Here is a 14,889-nt window from a genome sequence, read left to right on the forward strand (position 1 = left end):
GGGAGCTGGACAAGGGAGGAAGGAGAGGAAGCAGGAGAGACGCGGGGCAGAGCGGAGGAAGGGGAAGGACTGAACTCTCAGGAGAGAAGGGGTGTCAGGGAGGGTGTGGACACCGCTTCTTGAGTCTGAGTAAGCAGAGGTGGACCAGCCCCTTCACCTGTGCACTTATTGGATGCTAGCTGTGTGTCCCCTGTGCTGATTCAGGAGGGGACAAGGAAGGGCCCTCCTAAAAGTAGAGACGGTATGCCTGTCCAGCCAAGGTCATGGGAGCACTGTGAGAATCTGGTGATCCTGCAGGGGCCCAGAGCCAGCTTTACAAAACACTCCGTACTAAGAACCTGTCACGGATGCTAGGAAAAGCTGGGAATGAGGTGTGCAGCAGTCACAAAACCTTGACATCACCCTTGACATCTCTTTTTTTTTGCACACTTCAGTTCACTCCATTAGGAAATCCTATTGGCAGAAACTGATGCATCTTGACCTTCACCGCCCCTGTAAGGACTGGAAGTTATGGAGGGTTCTGGGTGGGCAGAGGAGGCCAGGCCACACTGGGGAAGCAAATTCAGGAAATAAATTACCTGCGAAGATCTCAGAGGATACGGACCTGAATCTCCAAGGCCCCAGCATTTTGTTGTGATTGCATTTTCCCATTCTAAATAAATTTTCATTTGCAAGGCTTGATTCTGTAGGGCTTTCTAAAACAGCCCTCCTACTCCCCTCCCCCCACAATTGTACACGCTTCAGGCCCCAGAAAGCCTTCATCCACTCCTGATTTGAGGTCTCAGAGCTCACCAGGGCAGGACTTGAGAACAGAGGTGTAAACTTGTCAGGAGAGGGAAGGCAGGGCCGCAGGAAGAGAGTAAATCCTCATCGAACATGGCAGAAAGTCAACAGATAACTCAAGAAATCTCTATGTAAGCTTATTTTTTAGCGACAAGCAGGTAACCACTAGCTGAACTCAACGGGGTAAGTGTTATAAAGGACTCCGTGGTGGGGCGCAAGGGAGAGGGCTCTGTTGCTTCCATTATAAGAACATGTAGGTAACTTTATTTTCTAAAAAGTGCTCATGCATTACTTATATTTTTTAATTTGCTCTTTAAAAAGAAGTAAAAATAAAAATAAGAAATAAAGCGGAACGCAAAACATAGAAAAATAAAATGCAAAGACGCACTCAAGCCAGGGAGTGGTAGCAGAGGCGGGGGTGGGGGAGTGGGCGGGGCTTGGCCAAAGGGGCGGGGCGTGGGACGCGGTCTCTTTAGGGCCCGCCCCCGGCGAGGAAGTCGGGCGCCGCGGTTTCTTTCTGACTCCGGCCGCCTCGGGGGAGCCGTTGCAGTGCAGAGTCTAGTTCGCCTTAGGCCCTCTCCCCACCGCGGGGGTAGGAAGGGCAGGTGACTGACTGCCCCACCGTAAAGGGCGGTGCGTGCGGAGGCCTGGAGCGGTCCTCACCTGGCCTTGGGTGCGGGGCCAAGCGCGGGCGAAGAGCCCCGGTTTGGCGCCGCCGGGCCTACAGTCCCCTACAGTCCCCAGAGGCTCGCCGAGTGCCTCTGCGGAGCCGCGCGACGCGCAGGTAAGCGCAGCCAAGGCCGGGCCTGTTCAGCCCGCCTTTGCCCTGGTGGGCGCCCGCCGAGACCTGGCCCGCACCGCACCGGGGAGACAGGTGGCGGCGGGGTGCGGAGCTCGGTAACCCGTCTGGGTCGGATGAACCCCAGAACTCCTGCTGTCTACAGCCGGCGCCACCCATTCTCGCCACAGCGTTATCGACCTAACCGCAGCACCCCTGTGGCTCAGACCCGAGCCCATCTTCAGCACTCGAGCCCTCAACAAATGCAAATAAGGGTCCACCAAATCCTGCATGCCGTTGAGTGCCCGCCACTGGGCTCAGTGCTGGGGGGTACAGTGCGGTCCAACGAACGTAGTGCCCACCCCCCGTGGAGCTCGCAGTCTGGTAAGAGAGACCCACAGCAAATAGGTAATCTCCACATGTGAGTGTAAAAGTTAAAACTGAAAGATCTGTGAAGATAGGAAGTGCAGGGTGCTGGGAGAGCATTTAGCCGGTGGTCCCCATCTATAAAGGATGCTGGAGCTCACACTTCAGTATGAATGGCAGGGTCCCAAGGTGGAGAACGATGGAGTAAACACACTTGTTGGGAGAGAGTGTGGCTTGTTTGAGAAAAGGAAGGTCCTGCCCACTGAAAGCAGGGAGCAAAGCAAGTTTCCTAACTTCCCCCTCTGTACAATGGGACTGTTCCTCCCCATTGACGATTGAGACTTTGCATGTAAATGACTTAGTGGTGTTCCAAGGGTGCAGTAAGTGAAGTGAAGGTGGAGATTTCTGTGGATGGATCAGGTTGTAATCTGGGCCGAACGCAGGGTGCTGCCTCTGGGCACTCACTCACTTCCCCTCTCCTGGAGTCCTGTCTCCTTGTCTGAGTAGAATCTCTCCAACAGCTTGTTCTCTAAAATGATGCCTGCTTTAGTCATTCATTCTTAAAATATTTAACTGGTGCCCACTTTACACTGGCCTTGCCCTCATGGAGCTCATGCAGGGTGGGCCAGGTGAAGTACACTGGTAGTCCCAGCCGTGGTGCTCTGGAGCCCAGAGGAGAGAGCCTGATCCAATGGCCTTGCCAGAGAAAGCCTCCTGCTTCCGTCAGGGCCAGGTATACATTTCCCAGAAAGGCTCACCTGTTAGTGCCAACACCGTGAATCCCCTGAGAACATAAGGCTCACACTCCTCCGCTGAGCATGTTACTTCCTTATTTTTATTAGTGGCATCACCCCCCAAAACTGGCCAGAAAACTCCCAAGAGGCAGCAACCCTACTTGTCCCTTGCTGAGGACCCCCAGGGATTTAGGAGAGGTTTGGAAGCTTCAGAAAACACCTGGCTGGTGACTGCTTGTATATTGTATTGACTCGGTTTATACTGTTGGTGGAAACTGAGGATTTGCTCCATGAAAACAGGCCGGGAGGCCCAGAGAGTGGAGAACACAGTTGAGAGAAGAGTCTGGCACTGTTTGTGAGTAGGGGTTAAAAAAAAAAAAAAGCAGAGGACAGGTGTTAACAGAAGGGTGCTGGGGGGAGAGGGCAGGCTTTGTGCAGCCACTCTGTTTCCCCTCGCAGACCGTGGCAATGCCACCTGCGGAGAGCAAAAGGAGAGCGATGGGTTAGGCAGTCACAGACCTGGGTTCAGGTTCTTATTTGTTACTTCCCAGCTCTGTGCCTGACCCTGGGCAGGTCATGTATTATGATTGTGCAAGCTTAAGACAGTGCTTGGCATCTAGCTGGCCCTGAAGAAATGTAACCTCCCTCCCTCTTCCCCTAAATGAACTAAAATAGGAGTAACAATAGTGCCTACTGAAGAGGGTTATTATGGGGATTTAATGAGTTAATGTACCTAAGATACATAGAGCAGTGCCTGACATGTAGAAGTTACTGCTGCTGTTGCTATTGTTATTATTCCTTATTCTGGGTAAAAATTGGTGAAACAAGGCAGGCAGAAGATAGGAGGTGGGGATGAGAGGTTGGTTCTGAGGAACTGTGCGGGGTGATTAGTGGGGGAGTTGTGTTATCTGTTGGCAGTGGTTTTACCGGAAAGCATCAGCCCTGGCAGGAAAAAGCGGTGTTCTGGGTGATAAAGGGCCTCTTGGGCTGCCAGGCTGTCAGAAGGCCTGAAGACTCAGGCCAAAGAAAACACAGCAAAAGCGTGGGGGAAAAACTAGGGTTGAAAAAGATCCAACGTTGTCTTGTTTGGGTTGTCCCTAACCCACAGCTGGGTGTGGGTCCCCGGTGAGGAGCTGCCCCTGCGCCATGCTGACCCCTGCCCTCCTATGGATATGGTAATTGCCTGAGACCGGTCCAGGAGCTGTGGAATCCAATTCTGTAAGCCCTGTACCTAGCAGAATACTGGGCCCATAATGAATGCATGAAAGAATGAATGAATGAATGAACAAATGAACAAAGGAACCTAAACCCACAGATCAAATTTCTCAATGTGTAAGTGTGCTGTTAAAAGAAGGGAGTATGGGGCTCCCCTGGTGGCGCAGTGGTTGAGAGTCCGCCTGCCGATGCAGGGGACACGGGTTCATGCCCCAGTCCGGGAAGATCCCACATGCCGCGGAGCGGCTGGGCCCGTGAGCCATGGCCGCTGAGCCTGCGCGTCCAGAGCCTGTACTCCGCAATGGGAGAGGCTGCAGCAGTGAGCCACAAAAAAAAAAAAAAAAAAGAAGGGCGTATGAAGATAGGGAGAGAGAACTAATGTTTTCAGGCCCTTGCTAAGGGCCAAGCATTTTCATGTATGTTGTAGCTTAGTGATGAACACTGCAGCTTTGGAGTCAGATGAAACTGCCTGTGTGACCTCACATGCATGACAGAAGCTCTCTGAAGTATAATTTTGCATCTGTAACCTGGGACTCATTGTCCCTCATTTGTAGGGCTGTTATGAGCAGTCAGTAATGCTCATATATAAGTGTGTGGTGTGCCGTCCTCAATGCACAGCACAAGGTCTGGGAAGTACTCAGTCAATAATAGCTGCTGCTCTTATTATTATATTGATGAATCTTCCCAGTGCTGTCCACTGTGATGAGGGAACGGAAGGCCACAGACACAGATGGGTGGCGTTGATTCTGAGCTCTGTCCCATCTGGAAGCAGAGGTTCTCTGCAGACGCTAACCAGACAGCTTTACGTGCATTTCATGCATTACTTAAAGCACTTGACTATGTGAAATCTTAAAAGGAAAAAAACTGCAGAATTATAATTTATGTGTCTTTCAAGTTCAGGTATTTTATCATCTAGATAAATCTTCCGTGCATCTATGTTAAACCACTTTGGGCTGTCGAAGCTTTTAAATAAAGTGGCTCATCCTGACCAGTGTCTGTCTTTGCTCGTTTATCATAGTTCCCTTGTATAGACAGACAGATCCCATTTTGCAGGGCAGGCCTCAGGACGACAGCTCCTGCCCCACCGTTTTAGCTGTGTGGTTCTGCTAAATCACAGTGGACTTGTGATTCCCTCATCATTGTCTCTCTTATGTACACATAGACCCACAGCACCAATCTTGGAACTAGGAATAGAAAGACGTTCTGTGGCTAGTGTGAATCTGGGGAAATCAACTCTGGGGAAATCACAGGTTCTCAGTGATGGGTTTGGGGGGTGAAAACGCCTTGGATGAAGGTGGCAGCGTCTTCTAGAAGTCAGGGCTGTCTGCCCTTTCCACCCGGGAGTGCCATCTCTGGGTCTGGCCTCCCGCCCAGTAAAGGTCTGATCTGCATCCCCGTGCCTTCCTGCTGTCCCTGTCTCTGGCCGCATCTGCCCCGAAAGCTGGAGCCCCTGCAGCACCTGCAGGGAGGGGCACAGCGTATTGCAGGGAAGCCTTTCCGAAACAATCCTGCATTCCCATGGTCCCACTGGGCACCTCTGCTGGGCATCACTTTTCCAGCTGCCCTGGCATTACCTCCTCTGTGGGCTGTGAGCGCTTCCACAGCTATTGGATTGAGCACCCCTGGTACCCAGCACCATGTCTTGTTCATTATCCTCCCTCCTTCTCTCCCTTTCTTCCTTCTGTACATTCTCAGGCAGTGTCCTAGGGATTAGAATGCTGAGACAAAGTGACACAGTCTCCACCCTCCTGCGGCTCAAAGACATCATGAGACAGATTATTGATAAAGACAGAATTAAGCACATGACCACACACACAACGTCAAGTTATAAACCAGATTAACTGCCATGAATGAGAAGCCTGGCATACCAGGAGAACGCATAAAGGTGGGGTAGATATAGAGATTTTGTCAGTATTGACATAGATAAAGGGGGCCCGGAAATGTTGGTTGGAGGCTTATACTGAATTATTTATGTACCTTTGAAGACTGTTGGATAGTATTTTTCTATGAATTGTGGCAAACAATATTTTATGCGGCCAAAGTAATCTTATGAGAATGTGTACTTTAAAAATCACTGAGCTTTGGCTTCAAAATGGGAAAATAATGCTAATGCTTCAGTTTCCTTAACCCTTTAGAGGTACAGAGCCCCTCCTTGGATGTTGTCTCACTGGGTGTGCTAGCTCTCAGAATCTCTCATACTGGCTGGCGGCAACATACAGGTGTCCAGCTCACCTGGGGTAGATTGGGCATGGTGGGCATTGAGGCCCTCTCCCTTCGGAGTAACAGGGAACCACCAAGAGCTTATATTTTTTCTCCTTCTTTGATATCTCTGGGCACATCAGGCTGAGGTTCTGGCATAGATGTTATGACATTGTGTCTAGAGACCTGTCGTTTGAGGGGAAAGAAGGGCAAAGCTGACTGTTCTTGTCCGGGTGTGTGTCTGTCTGCACGCAGCTGAGGGAGGGCGGGATAGCTGGCAGCGACCTACCCCTTCAGAGCCCCGCCATCCCAGCGTGGTCCCTCGTCAGGAGCCAGTGTCCTCCGGAGGCACACCACGCCTACCTTCAAGCCCAGTCAGTTCCTCTGAGAACAAAGAGAAAATCACACTCAAAGTCCAGTTTTAAATAAGACATGATCCAAACAGCCCCAGGAAGCATTCTCTCTCCATGACTAAATATTATTAGAGAGTTATTTTATTTATTTGGCCAGCGCTGATGACAAAATACATCTTCGATCCCCACCTGTCTCAGAGGTAGACCTTATTACAAGAGGTGAGCTGCTGTCTGCCCTGAAGCAAAGGAAGGAAAGTCACATCGCTGTGCAGAAATTGAGCAGGCCTCCGCGCCAGTCTTGGTGGGGTTGGGCTTGACCACAGTATTCTCAGGGTACAGGTCTAATAGGCTTGTAATCGTGTGGCTCTGAGCCATGGAGAAAAGAAGTGGCTCTGGAAATCTGCCTTCCATAAGGCTGACACACAGTGACGGTATTTACTGCCTCTAGGAAGTGCATGTTAAGGGGTAGGTATTTATGAAAAGGGTTCTAAGGAGTAAATGTGCCCATCAGTCAGCCAGGAACTTTTTAGATCTCCTAAGATGGTTTTAAATTAGAGCCAGTCTTCCTTCCTGCCTTCCGTCTTCCGTCAGCAACCCCCTCCCTTGCTTCCTGTTGTAAAAATGAACTGTCAAGGCAGGACAGAGCCCAGGTAGGAGTGTGGGAACTCTCTTGACTTGCAGAGTTCACGTATTCAAGGCAGATGTGTGAGGGTTAGCGCCTTGATTCCGGTCCTTCTCACCTAGTTACCGCACTGGGAAGGCAGGAGTATGGAGCAAGGCTGAGCAACAAGGTCAACCTAATTGCCCCTAACCACGGCCACCAGCTGCTCTGCTCTCAGCCAGTCTGCTCGCCAAAAAGGGTGGGCAACTGGGGCGGGGGGGAAGAATGATGAAAACAAGTGATGGAAACTAAGCTCAATTGGGGCCCAGTAAGTGGCATATGGGAGAGAATGAATGTCAGTGTCAGGGAATCCCACCAGGCCAGGTAAAGAGCAGGCTTTAAAAGGCTAGAAGTTTCTCTGTGAGCAGTTGATCATTAGAACAGAATGCCTGTTACACGAATTAGTGTGTAGGAGTCTAACTTGAAATTATGTTTGACCTTCAACTGTTCATTTTAAAGATCAGAAATTGGTGTTTATTGCACGAACCCTAGACTTAGTATCAAAGACTGCTTTGCTTTTTAATTCTCCCATCGGGCCTTCTTCTATGTGACTTTTTTTAAATTTTAATTTAATTTTTTTTAATACAGCAGGTTCTTATTAGTTATCTGTTTTATACATATGAGTGTATACATGTCAATCCCAATCTCCCAATTCATCCCACCACCCCCCGCCCCCACTTTCCCTCCTTGGTGTCCATATGTTTATTCTCTATATCTGTGTCTCTATCTCTGCCTTGCAAACCAGTTCATCTGTACCATTTTTCTAGATTCCACATATATGCGTTAATATATGATATTTGTTTTTCTCTTTCTGACTTCACTCTGTCTGACACTCTCTAGGTCCATTCACGTCTCTACAAATGACCCAATTTCGTTCCTTTTTATGGCTGAGTAATATTCCATTGTATATATTACCACATTTCTTTATCCATTTGTCTGTCGATGGACACTTAGGTTACTTCCATGTCCTGACTATTGTAAATAGTGCTGCAAAGAACATTAGGGTGCATGTGTCTTTTTGAGTTGTGGTTTCCTCTGGGTGTATTCCCAGTAGTGGGATTGCTGGGTAGTATGGTAGTTCTATTTTTAGTTTTTTAAGGGACCTCCATACTGTTCTCCATAGTGGCTGTATCAATTTACATTCCCACCAACAGTCCAAGAGGGTTCCCTTTTCTCCACACCCTCTCCAGCATTTGTTGTTTGTAGATATTTTGATGATGGCCATTCTGACCGGTGTGAGGTGATACCTCATTGTAGTTTTGATTTGTATTTCTCTAATGATTAGTGATGTTGAGCAGCTTTTCATGTGTTTCTTGGCCATCTGTATGTCTTCTTTGGAGAAATGTTTATTTAGGTCTTCTGCACATTTTTGGATTGGGTTGTTTGTTTTTTTTAATATTGAGCTGCATGAGCTGTTTATATATTTTGGAGATGAATCCTTTGTGGATTCGTTTGCAAATATTTTCTCCCATTCTAAGGGTTGTCTCTTCGTCTTGCTTATAGTTTCCTTTGCTGTGCAAAAGTTTTTAAGTTTCATTAGGTCCCATTTGTTTATTTTTGTTTATTTTTGTTTTTATTTCCATTTCTCTAGGAGGTGGGTTGAAAAAGATCTTGCTGTGATTTATGTGAAAGAGTGTTGTTCCTATGTTTTCCTCTAAGAGTTTTCTAGTGTCCGGTCTTACATTTAGGTCTTTAATCCATTTTGAGTTTATTTTTGTGTATGGTGTTAGGGAGTGTTCTAATTTCATTCTTTTACATGTAACTGTCCAGTTTTCCCAGCACCACTTCTGTGTAACTTTTATGATGCTATTGGTCAACCTCGTCTTAATATTTTTTGTGTGTGAGAAAGAGGATGCCAGTTTCTGTTACCTGGTTTATATTTTATGACTAATCCAAGGACTGTAGATGATGAAAGTAGGGGGCCTTCCTGTTTCAGATGTCACTGAATTGCTACCTTTTGCTTCTGGAATTCTGTCTTAAGAAAATAATTTGAACATTGGAAAATGCCACTGTATGAAGATGTGTCATTATTTATAATGGTGAAAACTTAGAAGTGACCTGAATATCCAGTATAGGAGGGTAGTCAAGTTACAGAACACCAGGTTGGTTGAATATTTAAAAATAGGAAGATTAGTAATGAGAGAAGTCATTACCCACTCAGTGAACAGAATACTGTTACATGAAAGATGTGTTCTGGAAAATGGTCTATGAGGGTTGCCTCAAGGGGACAAGAATTGCATTTGAACAGTGGAACAATGGATAACTTTCTTCCATATTTTAAACTTTCTATACTGTTTTATTACTCCTGTAAAATCTTTTTTTAATTCTAAAGCGAGCCAAGTTCAATAATGATCTTTATGCTGTTTGCAATTTTAAGGTCACTGCATTCGTGGCCTTATCCTGATTAAATCTTTTACTCAGCAGTTTCTGAGGCCAGGCTTCGCTCCCTGCCTCAGTGTCTCTGGTCGAGGGACATCCTCTGGGTCCACTGGCTGAGTGGCCAGGAGATGTGCTCCCTCTGGCTGTGTAGACTTAGTCTCAGGGTCTTATAAGTTGGAGGAGGCTACTGCCCCTCCCTGCCCTGCAGCCTCATACCCTTCTGCCAGTCTCTCTCATCCCTGTTCCCCACCTAGTCCCCAGTGGTGGGGTAGGGATGGGGGGTTTGGGTTTGCAACCTTTGGGGGCTTCATTGGTAAAGTTTCAGCAAACTCTGCCCCCCCGGCCCCAAACACACACTCACTCCCTAAGTCAGCAGTTGCCTGGGGCGGCCCTACATCACTCTGTCTCCTTGTCCTGCTTAGGCCTTGGTACTCCCGTACCTCAAGGGCCTGGGTTTTGCATTCTTGATGCCAGCTCTCCCAGTGTCGGCCCTGTCCCCCTCCATCCTCTGCTGCCCAGTGCTGGCAGGGGCCTAGTGCTTGGCCAATGGTACGTCCTAAAGCAGCAGTTCTCATACTCAGCTGGCCATACGTTGGGAAATCATGGCATGTGTCCTTATTTGAGACAAGGATTTGAGTCTGTGTGGTTTATTTGGAAGGAAATCCCAAATAAAGAAGGGGAATAAGGAAGTAGGGAAATGAGCCAGAGAGGCACACCATCGAGCAGGTCACCAGCGTGGACCACTGGAGTTTAAACCTGCTGGGAGTTTCCGGCAGCCAGTGTGTAGAGCACCCATTCCAGAACTGGCCTCTCCTGGGGATTGGCGGCTGGGTATATACACATCCTTGCGATCTGTCATCGGTTGAGCAAGGCTCCTTAGGGGAAGCGAATTCTCTGTGACTTCCGGCAGCTTCCAGCCACCAGGTAAAGCACCAGGGCAAAGGGATGCATGTGCTGACTCACAGAAGACGCTGGCTTGCTCTAAAACAATGAGTCCTGAGAGCTCAGGGCATAGCACGGACAGCGTCTGCTGTGCCGTTCTTCCCTAAACACCATGAACGTGATCAGTGCACTAAACTGAAAATAACCAAATCCATAATTCTGTGCTGAATCAGACCTGTTTATACTCAGTTGAAGACTACCTTAAGAGTAGCCAACCCTCAAAGTTTATGAAAACTCATGGGAAGAAAACCTTAGATAAGAAGAATATTACCACTCTTTTCCCTGTGAGTTGGGCTAGACTACCAATATTTGATTTAAGTGGCAGAACACTAGTATTCTGCAGCCATGCACTTTGAGACCCAACACTTTAAAAGACGGCCTGAATATATAATAAGAGTTATCTTTATTTTGGCAATGTTTCCCCCTCTCTTGTAGCTTGATTTTTTTTCTGTTATTTTTCAAGTGTAATACATTAAGATGACCTTAAAAGAAAAATTCATTGGGAGAAAACATTGAACCTCATTTGTATCAACCCATAATTATGTCTCCAGTGCCGTGTTTTAATATTAATGCAGGATTCACCGTACTGACACTGATACCAGAGGATGGGAGAGAATGTCTGTAGTTATGGCTTTAGACACTGTGATAAATGTGTAGATGATTAATGATAAATGTTTTGTAGTCATTGCCTTTATATAGAAACACTCCATCTCCAATTAAAGATTTAGTAAGTACTTCATCAAAGTATCTGTTAACAATTGAGGAGTATAATATGGTTGTGCTGACATTTCAACCTAATTCAGTCTATAGTTTGAGTCCCAATCCATTTTATATGCCTGTTTTTTTCTATGCATGGAGGAGGAATAATGGCAGAAATTTGGGGGCATATTGCAGATTCTAGAAACATTACCATGTATTTATTATTATTGTCTGTTGGCATATTTGTCACTACAAATGAAGGCCTTACTCCAAGAGAAGATTTAAAATTGTTCACGTAGCAAGCTCAATAGGATTTAGTGGCTAAATCTCATACGCTTTGAGTTATGGGCATTTTAGTATTTGCAGAGAAGGGCATTCCTTCAAGATCCCAGCATTTTAGAGAAATGAGGCCATTTCCCTTTAAGGCATGGTTAAATGTGTGTTCCATAAAGACCGGGATGGCGGATGCTTGGTGCTATTGCCCTATTCCTGTGTCCTGTGCACACAGCAGACGTCACTCCCTGATACCAAGCCTGCATCCTCCTCTACAGTGTTCCCTGCAGCCACTCCAGCTCATCAGTACTGGCTGACGAGATGAAGCCTGTGGACTCCCCCACCTTTTCATTGGCCTTGCCGTTACTGTGCATGGTCAACAAAACAAAGGAATCTTTCACAGTCTGTCTCTAAAAAAAAAGGACCAGCTCAAGAGGTAGTTTTTCCTCACCTGTGCTTTTCAGTCGCCTCTTTGTTGTGCAGACGGTATCTACTCAATTTGTTAATGTTTGTCTCCCTTGTTTCGTTGTATTATATGCATTTTGATTTTTCCGTGTCTGCCTTCTCCCCTCTAATGTTGCTCAGAAGATACAGCAGGGAGCCCCCAATTATTTGCTGTTTGGTCTCATCAAGTTTGGTTGCAGTGATTTATATTGATGGGAATGCATTGAGAGTTTCCCTTTTTTCCCACCACTTCAGGAAGACTACTCTCCTATAGAGAGGTCACCAGTGACCTCTGCATTGCCAAATCTTCCAGAGCTTTCTCTGTATCTTCGGGGTAACATTTGACACCTCTGACCACGCCCAGCTCTTGAACTCTTCTTTCTTGCATTTTCCTCCTTCTTCCCTGATGATGATTCTTTGACGTCTACCTGCTCCTTTTCCTCTGCTGGCTGGGGCATCCCCAGAGGTCTTCTTCTCTTGTTTGTGCGCTCCACCTGGATGATTTCATTCCCAGCCCTGGTTTTTAATGACCACCTTTACCTAGACGCCTCCTGCATCCTCAGCTCCATCACATCCCCTCTCTGGAGCCCAGACCTTGGTACCCAGCAGCCTGCTGAATGGTCCCCATGGGCATCCAGAGTCATATGTTTCATTTGTTTAGACTATTCCTACTTTCATAGGGCCAACTAAATAGTTGCCCCCAGGGTGGTTTCTGCTACCCCCTTGGGCTTATAGGTAAGCTGTTCTAAGTGTGTCAGAAAGCTTCCATCTTGGAAAATCAAGTGTAAGACAGAGGCACAAACCAAGAACTGCTCCTCAAAACTTGAAAGAAAACAGTTATTTGGTTCTTGTCTCTACAGTTCTGGGGGGTGGCTGGACTCAGTGAAGCAGGTCCCACCCTGGGGCTCTCATCTAGTGGCAGTTAGTTGGCCATCTCAGTGCCCCCCGTCACTCAGGGCCTAGTGGCTGGGACCTGGGCCGGGCCGGGCTGCTGGCCTTGGTTCCTCCCTGCAGGACAACTGGGTTCTTAGAACAAGCATCCCAAGAGGACCAGGTGGAAGTTCCGTCACCGCTCTTGGCACACCCTCAGATGTCTCAGAGTGTCATTTCTGCCATATTTACCTGCCTGCCCAGCTACAGAGGGACAGGACATAGACCTGCTTCTCAACAGAAGGCACGTCAGCATCACGTTGTAGCTGTGTTGGAAATGCACCTAAGCCACAGTCCCCAAACGTGTCTAACTATCCCTTTGAGAACTACCCTAAATGCCACAGAAGCTTTACCTTTTATTTAAAATGTTTTTGGAATAGGTAACATATTTACATGATTGGAAAGTTAAAAAAAATGTAAATGTATTCAATGAAAATGGTCTTTCTCATCCCATATCCCATACCCTTACCTCCCCATAGACAACCACTGTTCTGTTTCTTTATAATTCTTTGCGAGTTTATAGGTCTTTTTTATATTTCACCCTTATCCAAAACACAGTATTCTATGCTCACCATTTTGCATTTTACTTTTTTTTTTTTTGCTTAACAATATGTCTGGGAGAGATTTCCATATCAGTACATAAAGCATTCTCTCCTTCCCTCTCTCCTTCCCTCTCCATCTCCCTCCCTCACAGATGCACAGTATTCCACTGGGTGGCTTTACCCCAGTTTACTTAACCAGTTCTCTGTGGGTGGGCCCCGGGCTGTTTGCAGTCTTTCTCTATGACAGATGTTGCTGCAGTGCATAACATACATATGCCATCCTTCACGTGAGACAATAAACTAGGAAATCTTCCTCAAGGGCCCCAGCCTGTTATGTGCATCCTCTTCCCATAATGCCTTGCAGCTCCTTCCATCGTGCACTTACCTGCCTCCTCTCACTGGACTGTGGGCTCCCACGGGTCATGGGCTGTCCGTTGTAGCTCATTTCCACACTGCCTGGCACAGGGAGCTCTGTGTCGACAGTGTGCAGAGGAGGCCTGTGGCGAGGAGGGGGAAGAAGGAAGAGTAGGGAAGGGTGACTGAGTACAGGTTTCTGGGTGGCCTGTGATCCACCTCCTCTAATTTCATTTGGAGTCTTATCTCTTAGTGACAGGTACCACTTGAGGCCTAAGTGGGTCCTCCCTCAGTCACTGAAACTGGAACCTGGTCCCACCCTATCCTGCCTAGCTTCATGGCTGTACCCCAGGAGGCATGGGCCCAAAGCCCAGTTTTTGTGCAGTCTCCTTGTTCAACCCAGGACCACTCTCTGACAGCTTGTCCTTTCCTGCTTGAGGAAGTATCCTTAAATCACATATTTTCACTCTTCTCTGCTAGGAAATGTATTCCCTAAGGAATATAGATTCTTTTTGTTAAATTAAGGAGGCTAATCTCTAACTCCCACAGGAAAAAAGGACAGTTATGCTAGTTGTTTTAAAGAAGGCTTTCTGGGGATGTTCAAGATTCTGTTACAAGGAATAGAAACCTCACTCAAACTAAGTCAAGCAAAACTAGGAATATGGCTATTAGAATAAAAAAGTTTCGGGGTATCAGGCACAGCTGGATCCAGGTGCTCAGCTCATGGCACCAGGAAGTACCCCTTCTCTACCTTTCAACAGTTCCACTATGAACACCACTGTGTTGGCTTCACTCTCTAAGGTAGGGAGAATGGCAGCTCCAGGCTTATGTGGAGTTTACAGCTCCTGATTTCAGAAGAAGATACTCTTTTGTCCAGTGTTCATATTGAAAAGGGGCTCGGATTTGTCCTATAGTTAAGGTTTTCCGGCCATCTTGATTGACAGACCTTCCAGAATCATAAGGAGTGGTAGCAGAGCAGTTTCCAAAACAAAGGGACGCAGGACCAACACATGGAGTGGCCCAATGCAGATGGTGATTCAAAGTTCAAGTTTCAGACCGTGAGAAGTACCTGAATTGGAGGTGGTAGGCCTGGGAGTGAGTTAAAACAAATTCTGTGCTCATCTCTCTATTTTTGTATGTGTTTGAAATTTTCTGTAATAAAAAGTGCTTTTTTTAAAAATGCATTATAAAAAAGAAAAGGAGCTTTTTTCTGCCTTGCTTTGGGAACTCTCAACAA

At 47.1% G+C, this 14,889-nt stretch overlaps 1 protein-coding gene across 1 annotated transcript in view; it reads left to right on the forward strand.

Annotated features, from left to right (window-relative positions):
* The first annotated feature begins 1,278 nt into the window (after positions 1-1,278).
* The window catches only part of NMNAT3 (nicotinamide nucleotide adenylyltransferase 3), a 116,922-nt gene continuing 103,311 nt past the window's right edge, over positions 1,279-14,889 (forward strand). Inside the window, exon 1 of the mRNA XM_060149736.1 lies at positions 1,279-1,567. The gene's annotated coding sequence lies outside the window, so the exon portion shown is untranslated. The remainder of the gene's footprint in view (positions 1,568-14,889) is intronic.

This window comes from Lagenorhynchus albirostris, chromosome 5, assembly GCF_949774975.1.
Source record: "Lagenorhynchus albirostris chromosome 5, mLagAlb1.1, whole genome shotgun sequence".
In the NCBI taxonomy this organism is placed as follows: Eukaryota; Metazoa; Chordata; class Mammalia; order Artiodactyla; family Delphinidae; genus Lagenorhynchus; species Lagenorhynchus albirostris.